Raw genomic sequence first — 12,693 nt, 5'->3', positions numbered from 1 at the left:
CTCAGGACCAAGAGGTCCCACAGAAGCTCCACCTACCCCACCTTCTTCTTCCCTATTGATCATATTTTCTCGAGGGCGAGCAAAACTCTTAAGTTTGGTGTTGCAAAAGCTCTACTTTGTGAATTCTACCATTCTTAAGTATAGAAGAAAAGGATGGAGCAAACTAGAGAGCATGCACATAAGCCTATGCAGCCGCCTCAACAAAGACAAAGGAGTGACATGGAAGAAATCAAGCACTAAATGGGATCCTCAAGGAGGAGCACTGGCCACCATCATTCAGGTGGATTCGTTCTCTTTATCTCTTTTTCTGTTATTTTTCTATTTGTTGTCTGTTTATTTATCTGTTCTCTTGTTCTAGTTACATGATCATTTGCATTGATGTCTTTAAGTTGTAAAAAGGTCCATATATCTCTCACCTTACTTAAATAAAAAATTTTTTAATTGAAAAGAATTGAGAGATGCATGAATTTGAAGTTTAAAATAAGATTAGTTTAATTAGTTTGATGTGGTGTCATTGACTTTTGTTTTCTGAATGTATGATTAAACAGTGCATATTTGAAGTTGAAATTTATGAATGTTGGCTCTTGAAAGAATGATGATGATAGTGAAATATTAATGATAATCTGAAAATCTAAAAATTGATTATTAAAGTAAGAAAAAATAGCAAAAAGAAAAAGAAAAAGCTTGCATGCAAAAAAAAGAAAAAAGAGAAGAGTAGCGAAAAAATAAAAAGAAAAAAAATAAAAAGCAAGGAGAAAAAGCCAATAACCCTTTAAAGCAAAAGGCAAGGGTAAAAAGGGCCCAAGGCTTTGAGCATCAGTGGTTAGGAGGGCCCAAAGGAATAAAATCCTGGCCTAAGCGGCTAAACCAAGCTGTCCCTAATCATGTGCTTGTAGCGTGAAGGTGTCATGTGAAAAGCTTGAGACTGAGTGGTTAAAGTCGTGGTCTAAAGCAAAAAGAATGTGCTTAAGAACTCTGGACACCTCTTTCTGGGGACTCTAACAAAGCTGAGTCACAATCTAAAAAGGTTCACCCAGTTAAAGTGTCTGTGGCATGAATGTATCTGGTGGTAATACTGGAAAATAGAGTGCTTAGGGTCACGGCCAAGACTCCGAAAGCTATGTTCAATGATCAAAATAAGCTTAACTAAGAAAGTCAATAATATCATCTGGATTCTAAGTTCCTAAGGATGCCAACATCTTTGAGTTTCAATGGATAGTAAGATGCAAAAACTATTCAGAAGCAAAAAGCTACTAAGCGCCGCTCATCTGATTTTCACTAAGCTTCATTTGAAACTTAGAAATTTATTGTATCTTAATTTTCTTTTTATCCTACTGTGTTTTAGTTGCTTGGGGACAAGCAACAGTTTAAGTTTGGTATTGTGATAAGCGGATATTTTATACGCTTTTTGACATTATTTTCATATTGTTTTTAGTAGTTTTTATTTAGTTTTTATAGGTTTCAGTGTTAAATTCAAATTTTTTTATTCTACTATGAGTTTTTGTGTTTTTGGGCAATTTCAGGTATTTTCTGGATGAAATTGAGGAGCTGGAGCAGAAGTCTGATTCAGAGACAGAGAAAGCACTGCAGATGCTGTCCAAATCTGACCTGCTTGCATTCGGAAGAGCTTTTCTGAAGCTATAGAAACCCAAATGGAGCGCTCTCAATGGCTATGAAAAGCTGACTTCCAGATCTTTCTATACATGGTTTCGAAATAGAAGGCCCAAAATTGGCGTTCAACGCCAGCTTTCTGCCCCCTTTCTGGCGTCCAGCGTCCAAGGAGCAGAGCCTAATGTCCAAACGTCCAGAGAGGACTCCCTAGCTGGCGTTCCACATGCACGAGACCTCATAGCACGTGGATCTCATCAAGCTCAGCCCAAACACTCACCAAGTGGGCCCTAGAAGTGGATTTTAGCACTAAAAAGACTAATTTACACTTACTAGTCATTAGTTTAGTATTTAAGGGATTTAATTCATGTTATACGTACATTATTCAGCATTACTTTTAGTTTTCATTGTGTTTTTACTTCAGTATGAGTTTCTAAATCTCCTAGGTTGAGGGGAGGAGCCCTGCTGAGTCATATGAATTAATAAAAGTACTATTGTTTCTCTTCGATCCGTGTTTGATTAATTCTAAGATGTATATTCGTACTTCATCATGGTGAATAGGATGATCTAACCAATTAGCTCTGTTCATCACATTAAGATGAACGTACCTAACAAACACCCGCGTCTACTTGGGTTAGAATGCGTCTTTCACCGGGCAAGGATGACCAACAGCTTGAATATAGATCTCTCAGACAACTAATCCACGACTTCGTTGGGGACTTCTCGAGACATCAATTCAGCCAATTTCCAGGGAGATTAGGGTCTCTATGGTAGAGGCTAGAATCCAAAGATGCAGCATTCTCTAATACGGAAGATCCGACCTTGTTTGTGGCATTTTGAGTAGGATTATAAAAGAGAATGGACTGTACGCGCTTCACCCTCAAGTAGAGATGGATCCACACTAAACCTGGGCTTCAGATCCAAAGGAATATTGGTAGCCGCTCAAACCAGTGTCAATCACATACAGCCTGCCATTTGAAGAAATCACTCACAAGCAAAGAGAGCAGTAGTACCAGAGTTAATTCAGAAAGGCAAAACAACTCCAATTCTCAACTCTATTCCTATCAGTATTTTCTATTCCCAGCATATAATTCCTAATAGCTAATCCAATTGGTTTTATCCAAGCATTTATGACATATAATCAATCAACATACAATCAACAAACTTCTGATTCCGCCTGACTAAGACCTGCAAGACAACCATATCTTGCTTCAAGCCACAATCCTCGTGGGATCGACCTTGACTCACTTAGGTATTACTTAGATAACACAGTGCACTTGCTGGTACAACAGTACAAAGGTGTGGGGATTCATGCTACCACCAGCTATTGAGCAAGAAAAATAGTGGAGAGTGTCATGGGATCAAGATGGGTTATAGAAATTCAAGGGCAGGATCATTGTGCCGGATGTTGGGACTTTACGGCAAGATATCTTAAAGGAAGCACACAAAAGCGGATTCTCTATTCACCCGTGGAGTACTAAGATATACCATGATTTGAAAGAGATGTTTTGGTGGCCGGGTATGAAAAATGATGTGGCTGAATATGTTTCAAAATGTTGAACCTGTCAGAAAGTAAAGATCGAACACCAGAGACCTTTCGGGACGTTGCAACCTTTAGAGGTTCTGCAATAGAAATGAGAAAGCATTGCGATGGACTTTGTGTCAGGATTGCCAAGGACTAGGGCCGATTTTGATGCTGTCTGGGTGATTGTGGACCGACTGACGAAGTCAGCTCACTTTTTATCCATTCGAATGAATTACACCCTTGAGGAGCTTGCACAGTTATACATAAAGGAGATTGTGAGACTTCATGGTGTGCCCACTACTATAATTTCTGATAGAGATCCTCGTTTCACTTTAAGGTTCTGGGGTGCATCTCAGAAAGCTTTTGGAACTCGATTAAGCTTGAGTACAACTTACCATCCTCAGATAGATGGTCAATCCGAGAGGACGATCCAAACCCTAGAAGATATGTTGCGAGCTTGTGTTTTGGACCTACTGGCGAGCTGGGATCGGTATATGCTGCTAGTGGAGTTTGCATACAATAACAGCCACCATGCGAGCATCGAAATGGCTCTATATGAGGCTCTGTATGGAAGAAAATGTCAATCTTCACTATGATGGTATGAAGCTGGGGAGAAAAGCTTGTTGGGACCGGAGATGATAGCTGAGAAAACTGAACAAGTCAAGAAAATTCGAGGTAGGATGCTCACTGCGCAGAGTCATCAAAAGAGTTATGCCGATCAGAGGCGGAAGCCCTTGGAATTTGAGGAAGGAGACCATGTTTTCCTTAAGGTTACTCCAATGACAGGAGTAGGTAGGGCTATTAAAGCGAAGAAGCTGAATCCTCGGTACATCGGTCCGTTTCAGATCCTAGAGAGGGTTGGACCGATGGCGTATCGGATGGCTCTACCACCCCACCTTTTAAACCTGCACGATGTATTTCATGTGTCGCAGCTTCGGAAGTATACTCCTGATGCTAGCCATGTGTTAAAACTTGAATCGGTTCAGTTAAAAGAAGATTTGACGCTTTCGGTGACTCTGGTCAGAATTGACGATACGTGTATCAAACAGTTGTATGAAAAAGAGGTTTCGTTAGTCAAAGTTGCATGGAGTCGAGCTGGTGTTGAGGATCACATTTGGAAACTTGAGTCGGAGATGCGAATTGACTAGCTACCCGCACCTATTCTTAGGTAACTGAATTCGAATTTTGTGGGCAAAATTCCCATTTAGGTGGGTAGAATGTAAAACCCGGTTAATTAATGACTAATTAACCCATAAATTAAAATTTATTCTAGAAAATTAGAAATGTGATTTTTATGGCTTAATATGATAGAGAAAATTAAGACGAGAATTTTGACACCAATTTTAAAGAAATTGGCCCAATATTGGACCGAACAGGTCAAACCGGGCCAACCAGACCCAGACCCATATTGGCCCCTTGGCCAACCAAGCTCAACCTAAAACCCTTATTCAGCACTCTCTCTCCTCTCTTAAACCTCAAAAGGGGGAAGAACACTCTTCCAAAGTTCTAACCCTTACTTGATCTTCAAATCACCATAACTTTTGATCCGGAGCTCTGATTGTCACGTCGTTTGTGGCCATGCATTCACCGCATCGAGCTCTACAAAACCCACAACTTTATTCTTAAGGTAATCTACGATTTCCTCTCTAAAATTCTAGCCTTAATTTCGAAATTTTGGGTGAAAAATATTGAGATTTGTGAGCTTTTGATGTTATAAGATCCCACTAGCTTGAAAGATAGGCTTAATCTTATCTCCTTGATCCTTGGGTGTGGTAAGATTCTCAACCCTAGTAGAATTTATTGGGTTATGATGTTTGGGTATTGAGTGGGTATGTTTGAATGTGGTGTTTTGGTTTAGAAAGTGTATATATGTGTGTTGGAGCTTGATTGAAATTTTGGAAAGCTTGGAAAAGGGCTTTTGTGTGCTAAAAATCTGTTCTTGGAGGTGGTGAAGCCTTGGGAGCTTGTGAAAAAGTGATTTGGAGGTGCTCCAGGTTGAGCGGGGAATTGGCTAAGGTATGGTCTCGGTTTCCTGTATCTAAAATGTAATGTGGTGTGAAAACTTAGGCTAGAGACCCTAAGATAGGATTTGAACTATTGATGCTGTTGATTAGTTGAGATGAATTGTGTGGTTATGTATGTGATTAGTGGATTTTGATGTTTTGATGGTATGATGCATGAGAAATATGCATGTTTTGATATAGGCTTAATGATTGGTTGAGATTGAATTGTGGGTGGAACCATGTTAATGGTGAGGATGATATTGATTGTATATTTTGATGGTTGATGGAAAGGGTATTGTTGGAAATTGGGATGAGGAAAGATATATGACATGATATTGTGCTTGAAATTGAGTTATTTAATTGAGATTGGTTAAAATAGTGGATTGGTGGGTTGTGAATTTGATAAAAATGTTAACATATGAGTTGAGGAAGCTTGAGGTTGATTTTTGGTAAGTTTTGGTTGGTTTTGAAAAGGGTTGAAATTGGTTTGTTTTGAAAATGGAATTTTGTGGGTTTGTATGAAAGTGTGGTTTTTTGGTCTACTTTGATAGAGCATAATTTGGTCTCCAAATCTCCGATTTGTGTCAAACTTGTTTAAAAATAAAATTGGATCCGATATGTTTATGCCATTCAAAGAATGGATGGAAAATTATTTGAAAGAAAAAAGTTATGCCCGTCGAAAGTTTGAGGTTTGAAAATGTAATTCTGCAGCTTATTTTAAACTTAGTAAAATTTTTGGCAAATCATACTCCCACGCGCACACGTCACTCTCCATTTTTACTCCCCCACGCGTGTGCTTGGCCGACGCGTACGCGTCGCTGTACTGATGCAAGTGCCCAGTAGAAAATCTAGAGAGGTGCGCTGGTACTGTGATGGTCTTGTGCAAGGAGCACAAAACGCACACACGTATACACGTGGCTGACGCGCACGCGTCACTCTACCTTTCTACCTTCCATGCGTGCGCATGGGCGACGCGCACGCATGACCCCATTTTCACTAAAAACTTATTTTTGAATTTTCAAAGCCGAATTTCAGACTTCCAAGCCTCCATTCTCACCTTTTATCTCCTAAATTCTTATAGTATGCCTAGCGAAGGGAAGAGGCTAGGAAATGTGGTAACTTGTGGATGAAGTAAATGGAGAATTAATGATGAATTATGATTGAAGACAATTGTATGGGGTGTTGATGATGATGGTGGAAGTGCTTTATATGCCATGAGCCGAAGGTCTGTAATTGTTAATAAGTTGTGCCTGGTTATGCGTTGTATTATGAGCCGAATGGCTGAGTTATTGCTGAATTATGGCTGAGCTATTATTGAATTATGGCTGGGTATGATTGCATATATGCTTATTGAATGAAATGTGAATATTGCACTTCCACTATCTGAGATACGAGTCTCCATGGTCAAAGCAGTGACTAGCCACCACGTGCTCCAGGTGGAGACTCGATACTCTGCTGACCCTATGCCGTAAGTGTGGCCGGACACTGTGAAAGTTCCGGATGAGCTCGCCCCCGTGGATAAACACCAGTAGGTGCTGTGTATATGTATTGATAATTATGATTGAGAATAACTCGAGTTGAGGATGCACCACAGAGGGACAGTCCAATAGTTAGCTACCAGGACTTGTCGGGTTGGCTTTATAACCGACATATGAGACTCATTAGCCACTAGGACAGGCATACATTATATGCATTATATGTGAATTGTTTGGAATGCCTAATTGACGGCATATTACTTACTAATTGCCTAACTGCCATATCTGCTTCCTATTTGTGCATTTCCTTGTTGATATAATTATGTTTGAGATATCAAATTACTGATGGCGGTTGGGAGGTTCAAAGGATTTGGAAAGAAAAGTGTTAGTTAGACTGAAGATCTTTAGCTAGTTGCCTATTTCATTAATGGTTTAGTCTATTTATAAGCCTTGATTATCTGTTTGAAGTTCTAGGATTACCTTCGGCTTTTCCAGGACATTACATGTTAGATATGTGGGCACTGTTACCATACTGAGAACCTTCGATTCTCACCCGTGCGGATTTTGTGGTTTTCATATGCAAGACGTGAGACTCCTCGCTGAGGCATGCTGGAGACTTCTGGATTAGCAAATATCCTTAGCTCTCGGGACTTTATTTTGGTTTTATGTACTTACTTAGATACTTATTATCTCCACTATATACATATGTACTATTTTGACACCTTTTAGAGGTTGTTTTAGAGAACAGGTTATGTAGCTTGTCTTTTGGGTTTCTTTTGGGTTCCTTACTTTATATATGTATACTTCTATGCTCGGACGGTTATCTTCACAAACCAGGTCTTGAGTTTTGATATCCGTATTTTTGGCACTCTCTTGTTTATATACTTGTGTTAGCTTATCCTTTATCCGTTTCGTTACGTTATCGATCGGAGTGCCGTGCTTTTCAACTTAACAATTTTGTTTTATCTCTTTTTCTTTAAAGGCTCCTAGTTATAAACATTTTTCATACTACTATATATACTAAACTTTATTTTTAGAGGTCGTAATACCTCGCCACCTCTGTTTTATGACTTAAGTATAAGGCTTTGTGTGGTAGGGTGTTACAAAAAGTATTATATGGAATGAATGATTATTTAACTTGAGATGGATTGTGAAGGAAGTGTTGTGTATGTTATGAGCCGAATGGTATTTGATAATGAATTATGGCTGGTTATGGATTATGTTATGAGTCAGATGACTGTGATAAATATTGAATTATGGCTGGGTATGTATATGTACATAGTTATTGATTAACAATGTGATTTGATGCACTTCCAAATATCTGAGATACGAGTTTTCCTGGGTAAAAGTAGTGGCTAGCCACCATGTGCTCCAGGTTGAGACTTGATACTCTGCTGACCCTATGTCGTAAATGTGGCCGGACATTGTGAAAGTTCCAGATGAGCTCGCCCCCGTGGATAAACACCAGTGTGGGTATTGTATGATTATGATTATGATTGTGAATTACTCGAGTTGGGGATGCACGACAGTGGGACAGTCCAATGGTTAGCTACCAGGACTTGTCGGGTTGGCTTTATAACCGACAGATGAGACTCATCAGCCACTAGGACAGGCATGCATCATATACATCTATATGACATTGTTTGGGTGTGCATATTGTACTTGGTTTGTCTATGTGAATAATTATGTTTAATTGCTAACTGCTCTACTTGAAGTAACTACTTGATTGTGTTTGAACCTTCTTACTTGTGTTTTTGACTAAAAATTGGTTGGATTGTGGTGGATTGACTGTTGGTTGAATTGTTTGGGCCTAGGGCCGTGATTTATTATGAGATGGCCCGAAGGCCGTATTTGGTTTGTGTTTTTGGTTTAGAAAAGTATGAAAAACTAAACTGGTTCAGCATAGACTTAATGAACCTATGCTTGGAATAACTTGGTCATTCATACTGTCTAGGAAAAATGTTTAAAAAGGCTTTTGGATTTTTGAAGAATTAACAGTTTTATCTTTCAGAAAGGATTTCAAATTTTTTATATTAAATATTTGGTTTTGAAAAGATGCATAAGATGGTTATTAATCACTGTAACGGTTTTATTTTCATGTATCCTATTACAGTAATTCTCTAACCCCATAGTGAGAACCAGCAAGGACGATGTTCTCACTCCCCTACATGTCTTTTCTTTTTCAGGTTATGGACGACGAAGTTCGGAAGACCTTATTTCTTTTCTGTTTAGACGATATTTTTGTATTGTTTTATTATTTATGTTTCTCTCGCCTTTAACTTTGCAAGTTCTATAAGAGGGATAGGATTTTGATATGAAATGCTTGTAAATTAATAATATATATATATATATATATATGTATTCCTTGTAAATATTATAATTTGTATTGTGTGTATGGATGTATGTTTTGAAAAATTCGGTTTAAGTTTTAAACAGGCTCATATTTTAGTTAAATATTTTAACAGTCGTCGTAATACCAAAGCTATCAGAATGGCGGAGCCAGAAGCGTAACATTTTGATAGTTAGGGTGTTACACCAGTTGGTCCAAATGCAAAGTTGTTCAAATCAAGATGTACTATTCTAGTTCGTGATGTAAAGAATGAACCACTAAAGGTTAAAGAATGGGCTGATATCAAAATAGAGAACAAAGTAAAGATGTTTAACCTAGTTTTAGTAATATTCATGTTCTCCTTATTATCTTTTCACTTGCTTTTTTTATTTTTATGTCTATAAACTCAAACTAATAGTATATGTTATGTTCTTTTAAGACATACTTCAAAGTTGAAGGTCGAAAGCATTTAGTATGGGCTCAAATGAATTCTTCTTATCGGAGTTATCGACATCTACTAAAGAAAAGGTATTTTGAACCTTATAATAACCCTAAAATTGCTCGAGCTAATATACCATTGGAAATAGAAAAAGAGGATTGGGATTACCTTGTAAATATTTGGATTGATGCAGGCTGGCAGGTTTGTGCTTCACATGACATAATAATTGTTAATTGACTAAAATTTAACTAGCCTCTTTTATCATATGTTATGACATATTTTGTTAATTATTAAAAAATGCGTCAACAAAACAAGATGAATCGAGCTGCAAATAATATTATCCATACCACTAGTGCTAAGGGAGCCCAACAAAGAGTTGAAGAGGCGGTATCCAAATTTTACTAATTTATAGACTTAATTTGGAGATAATTATTAGTTGCTATATTTATAAAATATGTTATTTGTGGCTACAGTTTGAGCAAACAAAACAAGAAATTGACCGTCTTCGTCTTTGGAAGCTTATGCATACCCATGCTAATGGACAATCTTACAATAAAGAAACTCAAGAAAAATTTGTAAGATATATTATCACATGTTGTGAGTTTTGATTATTACTTTGATAACTTCTCAAAATTATTTCTTCCTTCTTTGATAACTTATGTAATTGTTTAAATAAGTTCTACAAAAGATAAAATCAATAAAAAAAATTAGTTGTGCTTTGTCAGAAGTACTAGTATTAGGAGCTATTTCTGCTTTAGATTTTGTTCTAAAAGTCTTGAAAAGTTGTGATTGTTTCGTACTTAGTTTAATATTTCATGTTTTGGTGATTGGTTAACTATTAAGTCAAACTTTAATAAATAGCATTTAGAAGTCAGAAACTTCTATAATCATCTTGAAATTTCTGAATTTTTATGTTAGGAGATTTATATAAAACTGGTTTAATGCAAATATTATTTATTATGATAAGCTTTTGTTGTGTCATTTTAATTAGGCATTAATTTAGTTCTGTTATGCAATGAAGGAATTGGATTAATTAAGCATTAATTTTTACAATAAGCATTTTATATTCATGTTTACATATATTCTTATTGATTTTATTAGGTTGATTTGATCCTTTTTAGGATTTACTTAAGGAATTATCATCTCAAGTAAATGAAGGAACATTAGAGATTAATGAACCTGAGGTGTTGGTGGAAGTACTTGGACTTGAACGACATGGACGAGTTCGTGGTTATGGGACTGGCGTGACACCTACACATTTATGGGGTTCTAGATCATTTATATTTTTTGATCTCCAAACAAAGTTTCAATGTGCAAAAAAAAAAAAATTGAAGACTCTAAAATAGAAGTGGAAGATTTGAAGAAAAAAGTAGATCATATGGTAGGAATACTTGAGCAACTATTGGATGGAAGGTTGCCTATAGTTCAAAGTGATAACAATCCTATTTCACTTGATTAATGGCTTAAGACTTTGATGAGTTTATGAGTGTGATTCATATAACACCATACAAAAAAGAACATTAATATGATATTATGATATTGAGTATTGGTTTTGGTACTTGGTGTTAATTGTTGTTGATATACTTGTTAAATACTAAATAAGGAATGCTATTTGTACTAGTTTAATTTTAAATCATGATCAATGATCAAAATTGCAAAGTTCTTGTTTGATTTTATACTATGATTATGTATGATAAAATGAAAGCATATTCATATCATAGTGGTAGAATTTTTGTTTTGTCTATTGTTATAGTAATTTTTATTTAAAAAATTAATAATAGGTGAAACCTTAACTTTTATAATAATGAATGTAAAAAAAAAATATGATTGAGTTTTTTTTCATGGTAAAAAGTTGTCAAAAAATGTCTATGATATAGTATATTTCAAGGTTAATAATTGTAAAAAAATTTTGTTGAAAATTTTGTATGGTCAATAAGTATCAAAATAAATAGTATTTTTGACGGTTAATAAGTATTACAAAAAATATATTCTCAAAATTTTCTAACATTATTTTTTACGGCCAATATTTATCAAAATAAAATTAAGCTTTTGTTAAAAAAACTATTTTTGACAAAATTTTTATTAACATATTTCTATAGTTAAAATAGTGTCCAAATTTTTTTTTTTTACGAATTTTAATTTTTTTTACACATATAACTCTAAAAAATAATTTATGTTATTGTAGTGGCATTTTGTTTGTGTTTTTACTTTTTATTTTTATAATTTTATAAAAAAACATGAGACATAAAAAATTATATTATTTAAAATATATTATTTTTTATTATTTTATGTGAAAAAAATTTACTTGATAAAGAGTAATCATAAATGAGACTCGCGTTAATAGAATTAAGAAATATTAACATTTAAGATTATGGAAAAAAACAAGAAATATTTGTCTAAAAATTAACTTACTTTTTTAAATTTTAGGAAGAAAAATAATTCAAGTGTATATTTTTGAGATTAATTAATGCTACTTATATATTAAAATTAGCTACCAAAGTCAGTTACCAATATAAAATACATATTGAAATATAAATATATATTAAAAATAAATTAAAACACATATATATTTATATACAAATACATTAGTGGCTGATTTTAGTGACTAATTTTAATATACAAATAGTATTTTTGTTTGATTATATATACTCAAACTGTCGTCTGGTTGGAAAATAAGTTTTCCGAAAGGTGAGTTTTGTCACTTAACTGTTAACTCTTCTTTAACTTTTCAACAAGACGATTTGGAAAATTTTAACCTATCATATACGTTAGCTGAAAATCACCCCAAAAAATTCACAAGCATCTTCATCAATCATCATGGTAAAGATGTTACCCTTTATCATTAGAAAAATGTACTATCAACCATAACGTGCATAATGCGGAACTTATGTCAATGACACTCATATATATACGTTCATGTAGGCTGCGTTTGTTTTTGAGAATAGGACAGAGTAAGATATTAAAAATAGGATAGGATAAGACATTGATGAACAAAGATATAAAATTTTGTATTTTTGTATTCTATTTGGTGATAAACTAGAATAAATTATGAAAATCTAATTTATTTTCTTTTTTTTTTCATTCAAAAAATTTGAAATGAAAAATATAATAATAAAAAAATATAATTATAAAAAATTAACAAAAATAATAAAAAAAAGAATGAAAAATGAGTTGTGTCCTTTGTTAGTGTCTATGTGTCCTTCTTGTCAAGATAGACACAAAATATACTAATTCAGTGTTTCTGGACACACTATTTTTCTTTTCTGTCAAACATAATTTTATATTTCTGTGTCTATATCTTAGTGTCCTGTCTC

Source organism: Arachis stenosperma, chromosome 9 (genome assembly GCF_014773155.1).
Source record: "Arachis stenosperma cultivar V10309 chromosome 9, arast.V10309.gnm1.PFL2, whole genome shotgun sequence".
NCBI lineage: Eukaryota > Viridiplantae > Streptophyta > Magnoliopsida > Fabales > Fabaceae > Arachis > Arachis stenosperma.
Note: the sequence above shows the minus strand (reverse complement) of the source record.